The 12,325-nt window shown below is 48.0% G+C and overlaps 1 protein-coding gene and 1 pseudogene across 4 annotated transcripts in view; both read right to left on the reverse strand.

Moving 5' to 3' along the window:
- The window catches only part of LOC137631237 (acyl-coenzyme A thioesterase 9, mitochondrial-like), a 332,677-nt gene that overhangs the window by 96,049 nt on the left and 224,303 nt on the right, over positions 1-12,325 (reverse strand). The gene's annotated exons all lie outside the window — the stretch shown is intronic.
- Positions 1,687-1,805, reverse strand: LOC137631507 (5S ribosomal RNA; annotated as a pseudogene).

Genomic DNA, 12,325 nt, shown 5'->3' on the forward strand with positions numbered 1-12,325 from the left:
TCAGGAGCGAACCTGAATGTTGCCTTCCCCTCTTCCTTAGAAAGGGCGGAGTCGTACGAGACCAAGAAGATTGCTTACACACTGGCCGTGGCTAGAGTGAGCAGGAGACCCAAAGCGGAATACAATCCGAGGCCTGTCGTAAAGGGTCTTGAGAAGATCTCTTAAAGGACTAAAAGTCCGAGCCATGCTCCAAGTTGGAGGTCTTCCTCCGACTAGGGCAGGGACGATCGTAGCTTCGCATGAGCGAGGAAAGATCCAGCGGGCAGGAAAAAGTTATTCCTTTAAGCCTGAAGGTCAGGGAAAGGCTAAGCGACAGGCTTCATTGCCGAGAGCGGAAAGGAGTTTCCTCCCGCCGAAAGGCAATAAGACCGTTATTGCTGGAGAAGAGGCCTCAAGGGAAGAGGTATATCTCCCACGGCACCAACCACCGAAGACTCTTCACTTTGCCTGGAGGACCCCTGCGGATAACTATCGCAGATGACGTGACCTCCGTACCGCGACTGTAGCAGGTTGTCTCTTCTTGAGGAGGAGGCGTAGTGTCTTCAGGCATGAAGCCGAAGCGACGCCCCGGTTCGGGAGAGATGTCGCAGTGTGGTTGTTTGAGTAGTCTGCGCCGTGGGAGAAGCTCTCCCGGGAGTTCCGTCAGGGGAAGCAGAGGGTCCAGAAACCGTTCTGCGCATAGTCCCAGTGGAGCTCTCCCATTGAAAGGTTGACAGACAACCTGGTCTTGTTGAGACCCATTGTCCACAGACAAAAAGGAGGGAAGACGCGCGCATAGTCCCAGTGGAGCTCTCCCATTGAAAGGTTGACAGACAACCTGGTCTTGTTGAGACCCATTGTCCACAGACAAAAAGGAGGGAAGACGCAGGCGTCGAAGTTGTCCCAACATCACCGGAATGCATCTTGCCAGAGTCTCGGGGTTCTGAGACTGGGGGGAAGAACAGCGGAAGCTTGAGGTTCCAAGCTGTCGCGATCAGGTCCCCCAGACCAGGACTTGCTGGTTACTCAAGGTCAAAGACCCCCAGGTACACTCTCTCTACGAGGCTCTGCTCGGATAGTCGGAGAGAACATTCCTCTGCCTGGAATGAGAGAGCCGATGGTCGTATTGAGAGAATCTCAATCATCCCGGTATCTCTACTGCAAGATGTGAAGGTGTGAAAATGCGTCCCCTGCTGGTTAGAACATGCCAGAATCATGAAGTCGACGCGCACGGGGCGACTCGGCAGGAGCTGTAGGATCTGTAGAGGGGCCAGACTACGGCCCCTAAGCCTGCCTGAATGATGGAGAGGTATCCTTCAGGTCTTGACCATAGGCCTGGACCGGAACATGCCCCCCACCCTTTCCTTTGACGAGTCCGAGAACAGCATCAAGAATGTGGGGAAAGGACGAGAATATCCACTACCATCAAGAGGTTCCATAGGTCAACACCCATTGCAGGTCTAATAGTTCCGCTGGTCCCATAGGGGCCAGGAAGTCCGGTTAAACGTTGCCTGAAACCACCGGAATTTGAACCGCCCCACATGGAACTTATCCTGAGGCGACCGTTCGGACTATAGACGGGTCAATGAGGAAAGGAGAACTAGGAAACGTTCCAAGGTAGGGCTGAAAGCTCTGCTTGACTGAGAACAGGTACTGCGACTCTCCTCAGTCTTGCCACAGTCAACTGAAAGGAAGGCTCGGAGGATGTGGCAACAGAATCTGGCGTCCCCAGGTGGTCACCCATCCAAGTACCGACCAGAACCGACGTTGCTTAACCTCGCTGGACGGACGAGAAGCGGGGTTTCCAACGTAGTAAGGCCGTTGACTCAATATCATGGCCAGATACTCCAGATGTTGAGGCAGAAGAAGAGAAGGCTCCAAGCAAAATACCATGAACCCACACTCATGGTAAGCATCCGGATGCTTGTCCCGGCGCTGAAGAAGGTCGAACCCGAGCCTACCGGAGTTGACCAGCTTTCCAAAAAGCAGAGGAGGCGGAAGCCTGCACCTGAGCGGCCATAAGGAAAGCAGGGAGAGTTCTCTGGGGAAAAAAACCTGCTATGCCACGGCGGGATAGCCACACTGCATCATAAGCAGGAATACTTGCAGTCTAGGCTGAATTCGACGAGCTCCCTGGAAGATGGATGGAATGGAAACTGAAAGTACCCGTCCTTCCGATCCAGGGTTTAAGGAGTCCTGTCGCCTCGTTACCAGTCTGATCGATTCTGCTGTTCTACGCTGGCCGAAGTTTGTTCGACAAACTTGATCAGGGCTGAGAGGTCGACTACGGAACTCCCCTCTCAGATCCTTCCTTACAAGAAAGGATCGACTGAAGAGGCCGGGGGTGAAGCCTTCGATGATCCTATGGAGGACCTTCGCCTAAGGTATGGATCATTCTGCCCAACCGGGCAACTCTTGCCGACGCTATGGCATAGAGGTTCAGAGACACTGAATTCGCTGACAGACAGCAGGCGCGATATCCTTGGCTGATCACAGAGATTGTGCGGGAATGGGCATCGGGAAGCTGTCATCCGGATGAGTAACCTTAAGCATCCTCCCAGCGAGAAACCTGCAATCCTAGAGTTCGTGAACTCTGCCGCTCCTTTTAGGACTATGCCCCCTCGGGGGAGCCTCCCGTGCCATCTGTTCCTGACAGGAGGAAACTGCAATTGGACACCTTGTCCTAGTTGTCGTAGCCGATAACTTAGGCCGACGTGGTTGAAAGAAAGGGCGCTGGAGCCCTGCAGAGTCTGGAAGAAAGCGCCTTGGAGGAGTGAAAACGGAAGTCGATTTCCTCCGCACAGCCGCTGTCTAAGTCTCTGTCCTTGGGCACAAACAAACTCCTCTCAAGGATGGAAGGGTGTCTGAGGTCGTTGACCTCCACAGATGAGACACCCGAAGGAAGCCCTCAGTCAGCTCGTCCAGATGGTACAACATCGAGCTTGTCCGCAAGTTAGATACTTAACGACGAAAGGCCAAGGTGCCTGAGCTCGAGAGGAGGAAAGTACCCATGATCTTCCTCTAGCTTCCTTGAAGCAAACCTCGGGCCGTAACTGAGGAGGGAAAGGACGTGGTAAGCCCCCAGAGGAAGGGGTAAGCAGTCACCCCTTGGCCGATGGAGAAATCTCGGACGGAAAGCCCCCCGCCAAAAATCCTTCCAGGGAATGACGGGGAAGGGCTAACCCAGGTTCTGGAAAGAGGAGTGTTGCTCAGACCTCCCTGAAGTTTCTTCCTATTCTTGCAAGTGCCATGCTCTGCGTTTACGGGGTGAGGCCGTGTTCTGGAAATACGCTCCAGAAGAACTCGCCAGGCTGGCCCTGCTGCGAAAACCCCAATGGGAATCGTGGTCGCAATCGCCCTGGAGCTCGCGCGATGGTAATCTGTAAGTTTACTTGTGAACGAAGGTTCTGGAGTGGGAGGTGAGACCTTCCGGACTTACCAGTGGTAGCTTATACACCCCCCCCGGAACCCCCCCAAGCAGCGGCGCGAGCCCTAAACCACGCCCCCTTGGGCGGAGTTACCAGGGACGAGCGGGTTGACTCGGCAATGGAAGTCACATTTTTGAAGTTGTAATAGAACAAAAAATAACACAGAAGTGGTTGAGCTTACCTTGGTTGTGCAAGTTATGAAGGAATTACTGTGAAGGTGCAAATTGTTGGATATAAAGGTCTTTTTACTAGTAAATTCAATCTTCTTGTGCTCTCTTGGTTGATATGAATATTGAAAGATTCCAGTTAGTTTGTTTTCTGTGGAATAATAGTGATTGTATGTGTGTGTTCTTGTATATAACCTACTCTGTTGAATTATGAAGTTGTTAGAATATTCCCTCCTAAGTACATGGTCTCCTCGGCTCACGGGGGAAGGGTTGGAGGGTGACCCAGACTTTGAGTCCGGAAGGTCTCACCTCCCACTCCAGAACCTTCGTTCACGAGTAAACTTACAGTTCTGGAGAGGGAGGTCTCAACCTTCCGGACTCACCAGTGGTAGCTAGGCAGATGCTTCAGGGGGCTTGAAGATGAAGTCCAGCGACCACATTATCGAAAGCTCCCTGTAAGCCGAGGAGAGCATAGTAAGAGCTGAAGACAGAGTCGCTTCTCCAATTCATTCTGGACATGATTTCTTGTATAGATACTCCATTGTATAGCAGTCTTGATGAAGCTTGACCCCTTATAGAGTGGAAATTTGTTGACTGTTTAGTTGCATTTGGGTCGGCTCTGAAAATGCACTCCCTAAAAAGTTGTCTCATTTTTTGTAGAGACATTATCTTGAAGTGTTCATCTAGCCATATGTGGTCTTTCCTGTCTATGTTTCTTTCCATACAGACTTTGTTTGTGTATTCCAAATAGAAGTTCAATTGTCTGACTGGACATATTTTTGGTCAGTTAGGAAGCTTCCTAAAGCTGATCTCTATTGGCGTGTAGTTGTTCTTTTGGTTTTTGGCCATGAAGGAAGGGTGGTTCCGTAAGACAATGTGTTCTGGGGTGAAGGTGCTCCTGGAAATGCAGAGATTGTTAAATTGATTTGCTCTTAAAGGGCAAGCTTAGGCTACTAGGAACAAGGTTTTCTGAGTCAGTAGTAAGGTAGAGTTATCTCTCGTGGTGTTGAGAAACGAGATTACTTTGTCTAGATCCCAGCCAGGGAACTGGTGAGAATTTCTAGGTTTCCTTCTATTAACTCCCGATATCATTGCTTTGACATATTTGTCTTCTGCAAGACAGTAACCTGGGAAATAACCTGACTAGATAGGACCTAAAGCTGCTCTGTAGCTCTTCAGGGTGTTGTAAGACAGTCCCTTGTCTATAAGGTGATTGAAAAATAAAATAATTGCTAACAGGGGGAATTTGTTGTCTCTTCCATACTCCTTGTGAATGAAACTTTTAAAAATGTTATATAAGTTTTCATACTTGTGCAAGGAGCTGTCCCTAAAGCTGACAGCAATTTTGGAGCAAACCTCAGGAGGAAAGACGTTAGGGAGCTGATCCTTTAAATTTTGAAGGCGATCAAAGTTGATTGGAGCTTTGCTGAGGGTGAGATACAATCCTTGAGAACTATCTGGTAGTCTTCGATCTTCACAATATATCGTTTGTTCTGCTTCGCGACTGACCTCACTAATGGAATCCATGGTTCCGTCCCCTGCAATATGGTGCAGAAAAGCATATTATTATTGCATTCTTTATAGATTTTAAAAGCTACTTTGTATAGTAAGAATCCTGGTGGAAAGGCATAGAGAGGTGTTGATCCCTTCCAGCTAATCGTAAGTGCATTATTGCTGATGGCTTTTTGGTTTGGAAGAGATGAACAAAACTTTTTGCACTTAGTATTGAAGCCACTTGAGAACAGATCTATTTCCGGGGTGAAATTGAAGTCAGAGCAGATTAAGGAGAATAGACTGTCACTGGGGGAAGTTTCTGTGTGAATGGAACCCAGGTCCCTGGAAAGTGAGTCTGCGATGGTGTTACTTACTCCCCTGATCCCTCTGGAATTTATCTGTATGTTGTGATCCTTCATGGTACTAAGTATTTTCCTGACCAGTTCATGAGCTAACTTGTTTCTGATACTACCCTGTTTCCTTAGCCAACAATTAGTAACCTTTGAATCAACATGTATTAAGACTACCTTATTGTATAACCTTGTGGTGAAGTGTTCCAAAGAATAGAAGCAAGCTAATAACTCTCTTACATTGATGTGAAGGGAGGATTCTTCATTTGTCCAAGTTCCATTTATTGAGAGCATATTACCCGCTATTACTAGTGCACCTCCCCAACCCTGGTTGGAAGCGTCAGTGAAAAGTTCTGCATCTATTTGTGGTTTTGGAATGTTAACCTCTCTGTACATTTGTCTGTTCCCATGGCTTTAGGTATTTTTTGAAGGTGTGGGGAATGATTTTGTATCCTGAATTAAAATAACTGTGGTATCTGTGGAGATATTTAAGATGGAATCTTCCCAAGCTTGTATAGAATGCACTGAAATTTAAAGCTCCGATTAGCATTTGATAGGAATGCAGGTCAGATTTAACAGAGTTGGAGAAAGCTTTGGCCAATTCGACACACTTCTCTATGTTTTTCTCACTAGGATTCATAGTTTTCTTAATCATATTATAATGCACTCCTAAAAATTCAATTCTTTGAGTTGGTTCAATTGTAGATTTTTTAAGTGAGATATTCCATCCTAAGTCTGACAAGATCTTAATGACTAGCTGAATGTGATTTTTACATTTTAAATAATCTTTTGCTAATATAAGAATATCATCAAGATAATTGAATATTAAGATGTTATATGAAGTTCTAATATACTTGATCACCGTGTACATCATCTTTGAAAAAATATAAGGTGCTGTCTTTAGTCCAAAGGGTATCACAGTCCATTTGAACTTCCTTTTACCTAGTTTGAAGGTTAGAAATTTCTGGCTACTTGCATGTAATGGAATGTGCCAATAAGCAACTTTTAAATCTAGTTTGCAGGCCCAAGAGTTTAGATGTAGATAGGGAAATATAGTATTGGCCTTGAGCATGGTAAAAGAAGGTTTTTTAATCATGGTGTTGAGCACCTTCATGTCAAAGATTAGTCGTACTGTTCCATCTGGTTTGAATTTATAAAATATGTGGTTGGAGTAGTAAAAGGAAGTTCTGGGGATCTGTTCTATGACACCTAGTTTTAGCAGTCTGTCACATTCTCTTTCCAATATTTTACGCTTGTTAATTGAATAAAATCTATCTTTACCTGTTCTTTTTAATGACCTCTGGGCTTTAAGCTTATTATTAAACGGAATTCTCACCCCTTCATTGATAATTTTACAAGCAAAAGAGGCATTGGGAAGCTTTCTCCAACTATCAATATTCTTTAGTAATGACTTACCTATCCTATTCTCTGGGGGGCTCTGGGAGGAGATATTCATTGGGTTTGAGGCCAAAGGCAAGGTCTCTTTACTTCTATCTTGATTTATAGCATTTGGCCCAATGTCATGATGGTCTGGTGCAGAGCAAAGCTCGTTATTATCTGGTGCTGAGCAAAGCTCATTAACCACTGGTGCTGAGCAAAGCTCGTTATTAACTGGTGCTGAGCAAAGCTCATTAACTGGTGCTGAGCAAAGCTCATTATTAACTGGTGCAGAGTAAACATCATTATCAACTGGTGCATAGAATACTGGTGCTGAAAAAATCTCTCTTTGAACTGGTGCGGAGCATGGCTCAATTTCTAGGGTCTTTCTTTTCTCTGGCTCCTGAACTATTAGCTTGTCCATTTTGTGACCTCCCCCCCCCCTGTACCCACCTCGCCTATTACCTCTTCTAAGCGGCTGAGACTTGAATCTAAAGTTAGGGTTACCTTTGAGGAAACTGAACCTTCTCCCCTGAAATCTGCCCCCAAAGTTGAATTTCCTACCCCTGAAGTTTGCTGCCCCTCCTCTGAGGAGGGGACCCTTGTGAAAGCAGGCAGCAATGGCTGATTTTTGGTCTTCAGTTAAATTCCAAACTTCTTTAATGTCTGCTTTGATTATAAGATCTCTTATCTCTTCCTTGAGGTATCTAGGAAGTGCTCTGCTTCTGAAATTTCTTATCAAATTTTGTATGAGGTCTATGCTCCTTCTTAGGGGACCAATAATAATCTTGGACAAAAAATCAATGTCATTTACTTTGGAGGGGTATACAATGTGTGCCAGTGCTGCATGCCCTTGAAAGGCAGAAATACTCATTTTAATATTTTCTATGTCATAAAAAAATTTTCTCTTATAGCTGTCATCAAATACCTTACCTTCAGGCCAGAAATTCAACTTTGGAGTATTAATTAATTTGAAAAAGTCTGAGAACTCCTTATTTTGACTACTAACAAAGAATTTATCCCGGTTATCACTATGGCCTTCACTGAAAGTTAATGCTACTAGTGAATTATTCAATTGAATTTTCCCTTCTCTATGAAAAGATGGTTCAGCTTTGAAATTGGTGGAAATATATGAAGGAATGGGTTTATGGAAGGTAAGAAGGTTGAAATCCTCGTAATCACTTTCATCTCCATTATTATAAAAGGAAAAGAAGTCTAAATTTGCACTTTCAGGTAATTCAGGTGATCGTCTTGAGCGCTTAGTAGGAGGGGGAGCCTCATTCTTCTTAGCAGGTGAACCACTTCTGCCGAGATGAATGTTTAATATCAGTGAATTATTTACCATAGATTAATTTAAATGTTTGTTCAACAGGTATAGTAAATATGGACAGCAGCGGACCTAGAAGGCTGAAGTCAGGCAATGGGGTTCACGACTCAAATAGCCCTCTTAGGTTAATTCAGTGCCATATTTAAGTGAATGATAAGTTTATATCTGTTATTATTAATAAACTAGACCTGCCTCATATGTAACCCTTATCAGATCGCCCCCCAGGGCCTAGGCTAGTGTCGATAGGTTTAAAGCGAGAAATGTAAACTCAAACTTACCTGTGGTCTAGCCTACTGCCTATTAAGCTGCGTGCTTTGATGTGTCAGGCAAGCAATTAGTTTTGTATACCAAATTATAATTTTGTTATATAAATAAATTGGAGTATTTAGTTTGTTTACTCCAATTATTCGTGTTGTAATCATGCACATGCTTTGCTTAAGCTACTTACGCTATGTTCGGAAATGCCTGCTCTAAGCATTCAAATCATAACAAACTTACGTATGGGGGCCGCCATTTGCATTTGTGACGTCATTAGTCTAAATCAGCTGCTTTCCATATGATGTTTTCGTTGTAAACAGAATTTAAAACCTTACCTTTTCTGAATGATTTTCATGAGTGGTTGATTCTGTTGGAGTAACATATTTACGATATCAGAATTAGAAGGCATATCACTTCCTGCAGTCGATTGTGTTCGTTTTTCGTTACTGATTTCGTTCTCCTCTTCGCTGGAGTCTTCGCTAAGCCGATGCACCTCCACAGAAGTAAGAATTTGCCTAGCCATAATTAAGCCGTGGGCTGAGATATTACTCTGGTTGCTGAGTGCAGAATAATGAAAACCGGCAAATATATGTTGGGAGCAGCGGGAGGGAAAAGAGGAGAACGTTCTATGCCGAAGTCAACTTCAGAAATGTGACTTCCATTGCCGAGTCAACCCGCTCGTCCCTGGTAACTCGGCCCAAGGGGGCGTGGTTTAGGGCTCGCGCCAGCGCTTGGGGGGGTTCCGGGGGGGGGGGGGGGTGTATAAGCTACCACTGTTGAGTCCGGAAGGTTGAGACCTCCCTCTCCAGAATCAAAGATTTGCGCGTGGGCGAACGTGGAAGCGCCCATGCGCGGTCACGCAGGAACGCAAACGAAGGTGAGCGAAGGAGCGCAGAAGGAGAGCGAGCGTGGTAGGAAGGGCGAGAGCTGGTGGTCGGCGAGCGATAACCCATAGACGAGCAATGGATACTGCAAGAATTAAGCCGACGTTTGTGCGAAGAAACACTGTAGGTTCGAGCGATGGAACACCGTCGGTTCGCGCGACGGAACACCGTCCGTCCGCGCGATGGAATACCGCTGGTTTGCGCGCGGGCGAACATTGGAGAGCATGTGCGCGGACGCGCATGAGCGTAGACGTGCAGGCACGTGGGCGTGTGGGCGCGCAGGCGAATGATCGCGCAGGCGAGCGGTCGCGCAGGCGAACGGTCGCGCGGGCGCGCAGGCGAGCGTTCGCGAGGGTGGGCAGGCGAGCGGTCGCGAGGGTGGGCAGGTGAATGAGCGCGACTCCGAGGCGGTGAACGCAAGCGTTAGCGCGATGGCGAGGAAATGCGCTGCCGCGTGGGCGAGGAAGATCGCAGGCAATATGGATCAACAGGCATTCGGTGGTGAGCTGGTGAGCGCTAACGCGCAGGTTGGCGATGGCGCGTTGTGGCATGTCGACGCGTTGGCGAGTGCTGGCGAGCAGCATGCGCAGGCGGGCGATCGCGCGATGGCGAGCAGCATGCGCAGGCGGGCGATCGCGCGATGGCGAGCAGCAGGCGCAGGCGGGCGATCGCGCGATGGCGAGCAGCACGCGCAGGCGGGCGATCGCGCGATGGCGAGCAGCACGCGCAGGCAAGCGATCGCGCGCAGCATCCGCAGGCGGACGATCGCGCGATGGCGAGCAGCATCCGCAGGCGGGCGATCGCGCGATGGCGAGCAGCATCCGCAGGCGGGCGATCGCGCGATGGCGAGCAGCATCCGCAGGCGGGCGATGGCGAGCAGCATCCGCAGGCGGGCGATCGCGCGATGGCGAGCAGCATCCGCAGGCGGGGGATGGCGAGCAGCATGCACAGGTGGGCGATGGCGAGCTAGTAGCTGGCGAACCATGTTCCTTCAGAAGTGTTGGAGAACGTTGGCGTGCCGGCTGTAACACACGCGGGCGATCCGGAGATCGCCGAGAAACAGGTGATCGCTGACGTGTAGAACGCTGTTGAATAGGCGATACTAAAATCGCTTGTGCGCGCTGGCGAGCAGGTGAACGCTGGCGAGCAGGTGATCGCTGGCGAGCTGATGATCGCTGACGAGCAGAAGGCAACGCGTGGAAGCCTGCGTATAGAAGAAGAGTCCTTGACCCAGACCTGAACCGAAGTTCTAGATCGCGAGGACGAACGTGGGCGCACAGGTCGCGTAACAGGAACCAACAGGAACAGCAGGGATGATCATCATGAGAGCGCTGACGAACAGGAGAGCGCTGGCGAAAGGAGAGCGCTGGCGAAAGGAGAGCGCTAGCGATCAGGAAGCGCTGATGAGCAGGAGAGCGCCTGTGCGCTAACACTGAGCAGGAGCAGGAGAGAACACAGCAGAAGGGCGCGCAGGGGAACCCTGCGTTGTCTGTCGGGAGACAGATGTCCATCGGAAGACCGTAGCCTGTCCGCCGGGAGACTGATGTCCGTTGGGAGACCTTTGTCCGTCGGGAAGACCGTTGCCCGTCGGCAGACGAGATCAGACTGCTGTCCACCTGCACCAAGGCGGAAGATCAAGAAAAAGGAGTTGTAGGCTGCAAACGGAGATTCAAAAAGGCACCTCTTAGCACCCTTATAGGGAGATGAGAGGCCCTTACGACGAGGCGGACGGTGGGCCTTACGGCGAGGGAGGCCAACAGCAACAGCAGCAGAAGAATCCACCGAAGAGGAGTCTCTATGAGTGTACTCTCTCGCGAACGAAAGAGAAACACTTCGTAGAAGAGACTGGTCAGCCAGTGACCTAAAAGGAGCAATCCTCCGAAGAGGGGTTCCTGCAGTTGCCCAGAACCTTGAGCGAAACTGCAGGTGTGACCGCTCAGCACCAAGAGCATAGTCGCACGAAAAAAAGGCAAGAGAAGAACCCCCCAAAAGGGGAAAAACTCAAGCCTGGACAGGGAAAACTTCCCTCGGAAGGAAAGTTACCCGCCCAAGGAGGCAAGCCTCCTTGAGAGTTCTAAAATGAACTGGAGAGCTGTCCGTCGTCACGGGAGTACTTCCAGTAGAAGGAGACACGCCCCCGACGAAAATATAAGGGGGAAAGCAGCAACAGCCGAATCCCCAGGCCTCAACAAGACAGCTCACACCGTTGCCATATTACAGAAACGAACTAGATCGGTAACTGTAAAAAAATAAAACAAAAATCATTAGTACACATTCATTCAAAAATCATTAGTACACATTCATTCACCCGGGAAGGCTCCGAAGAGGAATCCCGAGGGAAAGGAAACAAGAATTACACAACAGGCACGTGCCCTCACAACCACTTACACTCACGGAAGGAGAGCTGTAACCAAAACAGAATTATAACAATTATAATTATGAAACTATGTAATTATGTAATTTAAAAATGAATGAACACTAAAGAAAGAACGAAAACCCCGAAAGGAATCGTTCTACAAGCTGAAAAAAACAACTACAATTAGATTCATAAACTAATTGAGACAAACGTACAGCGTAGCAACTCCCCCACACGGAAAGGAAGCTACAAGGGCGTAGTAACACGTAGTAAAAGGGTGAACGACCTCAAGAGAGAGAGAGAGAGAGAGAGAGAAAGAGAGAGAGAGAGAGAAAGACCGAAGTCAAACTCGATCGCCACCCATAAAAATTACGCCGTGGTGGCCTAACTGCCGAGGACACCACGTAGATATCGTACACTACACACAAAAATCTGAAAAGGAAACTTACTGATTTCTATACTCAAATATATATACAAACATGAAAACATGTTTACATATATATTGAATAAAAGAAAAGTAAGCGATTAAGTTAAGACAAAACAAACAATGGCTGCCAAGAGAGGACCAAGACAGAGACGTCTGTCACAGTCCGAGCCAAAAGTGAAGGTGAGCATTCATCTGTGTGTGAGGGGGGGAGGGGTAGCTAGCTACCACTCCCCTACCCCCCCGCTAACTAGCGCGGGGGTAATACACCCTCGGTAAAT

This window comes from Palaemon carinicauda, chromosome 39, assembly GCF_036898095.1.
Source record: "Palaemon carinicauda isolate YSFRI2023 chromosome 39, ASM3689809v2, whole genome shotgun sequence".
Classification (NCBI taxonomy): domain Eukaryota; kingdom Metazoa; phylum Arthropoda; class Malacostraca; order Decapoda; family Palaemonidae; genus Palaemon; species Palaemon carinicauda.